Raw genomic sequence first — 8678 nt, 5'->3', positions numbered from 1 at the left:
AGCTGGTCATGTTACATGTCATCTAAACAAACTGAGCTTTCAGGTCTATTTACCCTTTGACTGTTTCTGTCTCCAGTGACTGAAGTAAACGGCAGCGGTTCAGCATCCTGCTCAAGGACACTTCAACAGGAGTAGCTCTGGGGGAGATGTGATGTGACTCTGTCTGTTTATGGAACAGCCTCATTGACCCCGAGGCAGCCCCCCCACAGGACACAGACACGTTCCCAGGAAACCATTTGAGCTTCTACTTGAGGGATAAACAGAGCTGACTACACTGAATATCCTCCAGAGGTGCGATCACATCTGGTGTTGATACAGTGCATTTTGATGAGTAACAGTACTGTGTTACTCTCCATCAGGCTGCTGGACTCTTAGTGGACTCTGTCTGTCTGCCCGAGCTTTCTCTGCCTTGCTCTTTAATACTTTAATTTCTGCATAAACCCACTCTGACTTCATAGCCCTGAGTCATTCTGGATCACATCAGACTTCACTTCTCTCCTCTCCTCTCCTGTCACCATCACACAAACAGCAGGGGGTGCAGTTAACACTTCAGCAAACAGCAAAGGAAGAAATGTTTTAGCAAAATTCCACCGCCAATAGTGTTATTCATTCATATCGGTTGCAAAATAATTCAAATGTAATGTAAAGTGTATTACGTCTAATTACAAAATAATAACATTAAACTATTACTGCATAGTACATATACTTTACTATAGTTTTTTCTATAAAGGTTTAGAAGTGAAAGAAGATTTATGATCTTTCACGGAAATTAACTATGAAACTAAAATGACACTCAGTCCCCTTGAAATTCAACCTGCAACAAATTGCACACACTCATAGATCACAGATGTCCGTCTTGTAAATATACCTGATGTTTTTTTCATTAAGATTTATGAATTATTTTCTGGTTAATCTGTGAAAATGTGAATCCAGATCCACACCAACATTGTGTAGGTTCTTCCTCGGGTTGTGCGTAATCTTGCTTTCAAACTAACAATCATTCAAACCAGCCAACAAACAAACAGACAGGGGTGAAAACATAATCTCCTTGGCGACTGTAATGTATTACTCAAGTACTCAAGTCCTCCATTCAAAATCTATTCGAGTACAACAGAATGTATATATAGTTTTAAAAGTAGTATTTAAATGCAGCAGAATTTTGAACTCCTCTCAATGATCTGGTATAAGAACTACTTTTTTAACTTAGCTGCTTTACGAGAAGTCTTCATCAGAATATATGTTTTTGTTTGTTGTCATTTGAACTCCAGCGCACCTTCTGAAATCTTTTCTTCCCAACTTGCTGCTGTTGTTTTATAAACACTGCTGATAAGTATGACTATAATTAAAAATCCATCCCGACCAATCAAATCAATGCTTTCTGCCCACTTAGCAGTATAAAATCACCAATTTCTACACACTCATTTCTGCTCCGGTGGCCTGGGAGGCTGTTAAAAGTGGAGCATGTGGCTCACATTTTTGAGTCAGAGGTTTTATAACCACAGCAACAAACATATGGTTAAGATATGTCCATCAAAGCGAATGCCATACTGTCTCCACATAATGCAAAATAAAGATGTTTATTTATATTAACATATTAGTCATCTTAGCTAAAAGTCTCTAATCTGTTGTAGTTTTGAATGATTTTATGATCATTTCTGTGATCGTCCATATGATAAAAACACAGTATAGCTGTGGAGTCACAACATGCCTCATCCTCTTTCCCTACAGCTGTCATCCTCTGTGTGTGTAAGAGTGTGTTCCGCTGTGACGGTGGCAGGGGTGGAGACAAGCTGTGTGACTTGGTGTGGGGCTTGTGGGCGAGAAAGAGACAGACGAGGGGGAAGAGAGCTGGTCTGCAGCTTTATACCCTTCTAGTGACTCAGCAATTTCAGGGATGAATATTTGTAAATAATCCCCCTCTTCTCCTCTCTGCTACCTCCGCTCCTTATCCCCTTTGTCCTCTTGACACTCCGACACCCTCCTCTTCCCCCCAACCCCCCACCCCCCCGCTCACTCCCAGTGATCGTTCATGTCTCGTTACTTAATTGCTTTTGCACATAAAAATAACATCTCATCACTGTAATGACTCTCAATCAGAGCAAAGAGCGACAGCACTCATTTTCTGCACTCATCACCAACACATCCATTGTCCATTGAAGCTCCTCTTTCCCCCCCTAAAAAGCGATTGAGGTGGGAAACATAATCTGGGGAAGTAAAAAAAGATTTGAAAAAAAAGAAAAGGCATTATTTAAATTCTGTTGGTTTGGGATGGGACCTTGAATACCCATCACTGACAGCTCTCATCTGTTTAGTGCAGAGAAAGACGTCAGAGGCACTTTGCTGAAAGCAGAGAGACGCAGGGACAGAAATAGACTGGGGAGGAGAAGGGAGAGGCCCTGGGTATTCTGCCATCCTAGATAACACTGTCTCTCCAGCATGGTGGGGCGGAGAGTTAATGCCAGAAGAGACAATGGGGAAGCATGAGCATGCAGTGGGTCATGTACTGAACTTGTGTGTGTGTGTGTGTCTCAGCCAGGAGGTGGTCGAATCAGTGGTGGTCTGATAGAAGACAGAAGGAGGAAAGGAAAGGAAAGGAAATGAGCTTCCATATCAGCTCTATTAGATTAGGATGAGTCTGCCCAGGATCAGGGGACACGGGACAATTAGAAGCCTAATGCAAGAACACGTGTCATGGATGTTAAATGCAGTCAGCAGTGGTCATTTCCCTGATCTGGTTAATATGTATTATTTATTAGCGCTTTGTGGTTTGAGGACTCACTCGATGTTTACCTGACAATCAGCATGGACTGATTGAACATTACTTTTTTCACATCAGATGAAGAAAGTTGCCATTTAAACAGAGTTTACACTTGTGTATGTCAACTTACCAATAGAGTATTGAATGGCATTCAGTAAAGTGCACCTCAGCCAAGACATAGCAGTACGCTTATGAAACCACGTTTAATTTCACTAGATTTTGATCTGCAGCAAATTGCGAACGTTCATAACCATCGGTCCCTTAAACATCCATAAATTATTCTATGAGAAATCAAGGAAAATCTAATTAAATGTGCTTCATCACTGACAAAATGCAGTTGAACAATGGTAATTTTTGCATGTCTGAAATGTGACACATTGCATTGTGGAATAACTTGCAGAACTACAGAGTGTACACCTCCACCAAGGCCCAGCAGTCCTCTTATGAAACCCCATTTAAATTGAACGGATACAGATTTTCCTTTTGAATCTGCACTAAATTTAACACACTCATTTAGAAACTGAGAAATCGAGGGACTTATAACAAAAGTGCAATGTTAAAGAAAGAGAAAAATAATTCCTGACACATACCACATCCTTCCACCAAGTTCATGGTAATCAGTTCTGTGTTTTTTGTGTAATGCTCCCAACTAACAAACAGACAAACCAACACACAAATGAACGCAGATGAAAACATGACCACACAAAGAAGACCACCCAGTAGACCAACAGGGAAATCAATGGAATCTATGCCACAACTAGGTCTAACAAACTCTGCAGTTGCAATGCATTCTCCTGCATACTAATGTTATGTGCCTTTTTTTTTTTTGCTGTTTCTCTCGCTCTGGCTCAGGAAGATGATGATGACGTCCCCCATTCCTAATCCGACCTACAAAACTCTGACGTGCTTTGTTGTTTTTCCAGAAGCATCTATGAACACATGAGACCGGTTTGAATCAGAGATGCCGACATTTATGGGTTTGGAGCCACTTAATGGAGCCTGTCAAGCACCAGTAAGTCAGGCTTGCACGCCCACATAGCACCTTTAGATGTCTCTCACCATTTCAGTCCAAAGTCAGTGGGTTGATCACATCAGCAACGTCAGACTGAGCAAAGGGTCGTCATGACTGGTTTGACTTTTCCTCGTTGTTCACTGTGATCAAACCTCACGCCCCCTGCCTCCCATTACTCACCACTTATCTATATTGGTTGGACTTGTCATACGAAGGCCTGATACAATAACATGGATCACAGAAAGTTGAACATGCTCATCATGTCTGCCATTAATGAAAAAACAACAACTTTGAGATTCACTCGCTTTTTTTTTTTTTTTTTTTTTATAGTATGTTTATTGAGCAAAGGTAATACAAAATGAGGACATGAAAGAGATACTGTACAATGCTCACATTTTTCCAAATTTTACAATTTACAGTGACCCCCCACCCCCCACACCCACCCACAAATCCTTCCCCAGTAGAGGTCCCACCCCAACCTGTCTCTAGGTGAAGGGAAAAGAGAAGAGAAGGAGAAAAAAAAAAAAGAAAGAAAAGAGAAAGAGAAAAAAAGAAACAGAGTTGAGAGGAAACAAAAAAAAAAAAAAAAATTAGAAACAAAACATTTGAGAATATAAGTTTTAGTGGTACGTCAGCAGAACTCAGATATCTGACTCCTCAGGTGTAATATCTAAAGAGTCTATAATGGACAACAAGGGGTTCCAGATTTTGTCAAATTTCCTCAGAGAGCCCTTGAGGGAAAACCTCAATCTTTCCAACCTTAAGTTGTGAAGAACTTCCTTAACCCATCGAGTGTAGGATGGGGGCAATTTGTGCTTCCAGTTCAACAAAATTAAGTGCCTAGCCAACAGAGTGCAAAAGGCCATGGAATGTCGTGCCTCAGCTGTTAAGATTTTGTTGTGTGGGATACCAAAGAGGGCAGAGAGGGGGTGGGGGTCGGCCACAAAATGGTAAGCAATTTGAAGGGTTTCAAATATTTTGGACCAGAAGTCAGTAAGTTTTGGACATGACCAAAACATGTGTATGAGGTCGGCAGGGGACTGGTTGCATCTATTGCAGGTGTCAGTTACATTGGGATAGAATTTAGACAGTCTATGATTGGTGTAGTAAGTCCTGTGTAAGAGTTTACATTGAATCAGCCCGTGTCGGGCACAGACGGAAGAGCTGTGGACCAGCTCAAGGATCCCGCCCCATTGATCTTCTGTAAAATTGAGTCCCAGATCCTGCTCCCACAGATGTTTTGTGTGCTGTGGGAAAACTGAAGCGATGGCGTCCATTGCATTAAAAATACGGGAGATATTCCTTTTCTGATTGGGGTTTATCATGAGAAGGGTGTCTAACAGAGTCTGAGGGGGGGTGTTCGGGAAATCAGTGTAGTTTTTCTGGGCAAAGTGTCTAATTTGAAAAAAACGGAACAGGTGAGATGAGGGGAGATTAAATTTAGACGATAGGTCACTGAAGGACATGAACGTGCCATTGTCGTAGAGGTCACCGACAGATGCCACACCTCTCGCCGACCACAACTCAAACGCGGAGTCCATAATGGATGGTTTAAAACTGTGATTATGGGATACTAGGGCATGAATAGAGGGACCCTGCAAGCCAAAATGTTTCCTGAATTGTAACCATATCTTAAATGACTGTTTAACTACTGGGTTATCGCTGGCTTCAGTGGCCGACACAGGAAGTGGGGAACACAGCCATGACCGCAGTGAGACCTGGGATGATGACATTTCAATGTGGACCCAGGCAGGCTGGTCGGCGGCAGATCTGCCAGTCCAGTACAAGAGCTTGTGAATATTAGCTGCCCAATAGTAATATAAAAAATTGGGAAGAGCAAGGCCCCCTGTGCTCTTAGGAAGCTGCAATAACCTTTTCTGTATACGCACAGGTTTATCTGCCCAGAGAAATGTTGATATCGCCTTATCCAGTTTAGCAAAAAACTTTTTTGAGATAAGACACTCGCTTTTTAAACAGCGACAAAACAATGTCACTTAAACTAAACTATTCCCAGACAGCATGTGGATGTAGGCCACTTCAGGTAATGGTGCAGCACCTCTGGTCTTTTTGAAGCCCGGACTAAAAAGATGGGAGCCTAAAGTGGCCCACTTGGAAAATAGAAAATGTGGCTCAAACATCCCAAAACAAATGTGGTAAATTATGAATATGGCCAAAACAGCACAAAACAGATTCAGGTCACCTTTGGCACCTTTGGTTGAAATGTGGTGTTGCCATGGTTAACTAAAACAGGAGCAGACCACCCATGTGCCATCATTCCATGTGGTATGTGGGCAAAATCTGGGCCAAAACAATTATGCCATGTAAGTTTCCAATTAGTCTGTGTATCTTCGATTGAAATAATATCCGTAGCTCTTTCTCTGTTTCAATCGAAACATGTCGTCATTTGTTTGCAGTGAATTGATTGAAGATGATTGACAGTTAAATATGCGCTGCCACAGGCTGAGTGGTTTTATGAACACGCTGCATATTTTCACCCTGAAATACTTTCCTCACTAAAAATGCTTTTCTCACAGTTTTAAGCACAACATTTTTAACAGCGGGGTCATTAATAGTTGAAAGGCCTATTTCTTTGCCATGTCTGTGGCTTTTCTGTGTTCATGTTCACAGCTTTTGTGCCAAGACTTGTTCTCCTCTTCATGACACTGTTGATAATTAGTGAGGTTTATACTTTTTTTCAGCTGCACTCTATTCCACACGCCTTCCAGAGGATGCAGGTCACAGTCGCTGAGATAAATATGAATATCATTAACAGTTGTAAAATTACAAATTCAGTTTGCAGGTAAAAGAAAAGCTAAAAACACAAGATCACTTGACACCTGTTGTGTTTTACATTCACTTTAAATGAAAACCATGGCCTTTCCTAAATTGAATTGTGCATTTAACTTAGTCCTTAACTAGGACTGGTTTACACAGATTTTCCTGTACATGTTTCATGTAATAATAAACCCAGCATGCTCTTGGTCAATGTGTTTACATTCAAAATGTGTTCTAAATCACATATGTTAATTACATGATTTTTTTTTTGTCACTGTTCTTCATATTGATTCTCAAATGTTTTGATTATAGTTTTATGAGTTCATGACTTTAGTTATGTGCAGTTAGTACCATTATCAGGACAAATGTCATAACTGCAGGCAAGAAAATTCTATGTACAACACATTGTCACACACAGGTCATTCAATGTGCTTTACAGAAATAAAAAAGGATTAAAAACTGAAAGGCAAAAAACAGTAAATACTAAAAAACATGTTTAGAAACAGAATAAAAGCATTTATTATGAAAGCAGGTTATGTCTAATGTAAATGATAAAGTAAGTGAACTATACAACTATAGCTGTCAATTGACTTTGTGAGATCGTCCAATTCAATCTACCATTTCTCACTCTCTGATAGGCAGAGTAGAGTACATTAAGTTGTTGCAACTTATTCTTATTGAGTCATTGTTCACTTTGTGTCAGGCCTGGACTGGAATGAGGACTCAGAAGCAGAGAATATCACGTACCAGCACACTTTATTGATTTCAGAACCTCAATGCAGAGTGACAAACAAGAAGGCTATGAAAATCTCACTAACTATATCTATATAATAATATAATACTTGGCAAGCAATAACTGGGGAAAAAGAACTTCCTAATAAATACAAAACATACACTAGAAAAAGAAAAAGCTTTTAAACATAAACCACTCCCGAAGGAGGACAAACAAATGGCAAGAGAAAGAAATCAAAAGCGCTCCCGAAGGAGGAAAACCAAACTACTAATAAATGGGGCAAAAGAAAAGGCTCACCTAAACAGGAGGCTCAACAAACTAACTAAATCTCTCTTAACATAAATCGCTCCAAAAGGGGAGACGCAGACTATAAGCACATGAGGGTGAAGGGAACAGGTGGAAACAGAGACAATCAGACCGGTGATACATGAGGAAGGGCAAGTGACCTGAAACGAGAGGAGAGTTAGGATTTCAAAATAAAACAGGAAGTTGTGAGACAAAAACCCCAAGACAAGACAAACCTCACCGCGGTGTGACAGTACGCCCCCCCCCCCCAGGGCCGACTCCTGACGGTCCAGGCTGGTCAGGGTGGTCCCTGTGGAAGTCTGTAATGAGTGTAGAGTCTACAATGTGACGAGACGGAACCCACTGCCTCTCCTCAGGACCATATCCTACCCAGTCCACCAGATACTGTTTACCTCGACCCCTGTTGCGAACCGCCAGCAACTGCTTGACCTTGTATACCGGACCGCCTTCAATCACTTCTGGGGGTGGCGGAGGGGTAGCGGCTGGAACCATCGAACTCTCCTTGACGGGCTTGACCCGGCTCACATGGAAGGTGGGGTGAACACGGAGGGATCGGGGCAGGCGAAGGCGAACTGCTGCAGGACCGATGAGCTTGATGATGGGAAACGGGCCCACGAACCGCGGCGCCAGCTTCTTGGAAGGGACTTTAAGATGTAGATCTCTGGCGGAGAGCCACACTCTCTGTCCTGGCTGGTAGGCGGGGGCGGGTCGTCTCTTGCGGTCCGCAGTTTTCTTCACTCTGTCCCCTTGGCGAATCAATACCTGCGTGGCGGCTGCCCAGATGCGGTGGCAGCGGCGAACCATGGCTGTCCCAAAATTAGAGTCTGTGACGGTGACTTGAATACATAGAAACGAATGTTTTCCCGGTGATGGTTAATGCACAGTTTGAGAGGTGCTGTGATATGTGTGATAGTAAACAGTTCCTGTCCATTAAGAGCTTTAGCTCTGATGGGCTTAGCTAAAAGTTCTGTGCTAAGGCCCAGTTGTTCTGCTAGTTCCCAGTCCATCAAGCTTTCATCAGCCCCTGAGTCTATGAGCGCCTTGAGTTCAGTGGTGGTGTGGTGCATTACCTGGACTGTCGTGAGAGTGCGTGA

The sequence above is a fragment of the Limanda limanda genome, chromosome 13 (genome assembly GCF_963576545.1).
Source record: "Limanda limanda chromosome 13, fLimLim1.1, whole genome shotgun sequence".
Lineage (NCBI taxonomy): Eukaryota > Metazoa > Chordata > Actinopteri > Pleuronectiformes > Pleuronectidae > Limanda > Limanda limanda.
Note: the sequence above shows the minus strand (reverse complement) of the source record.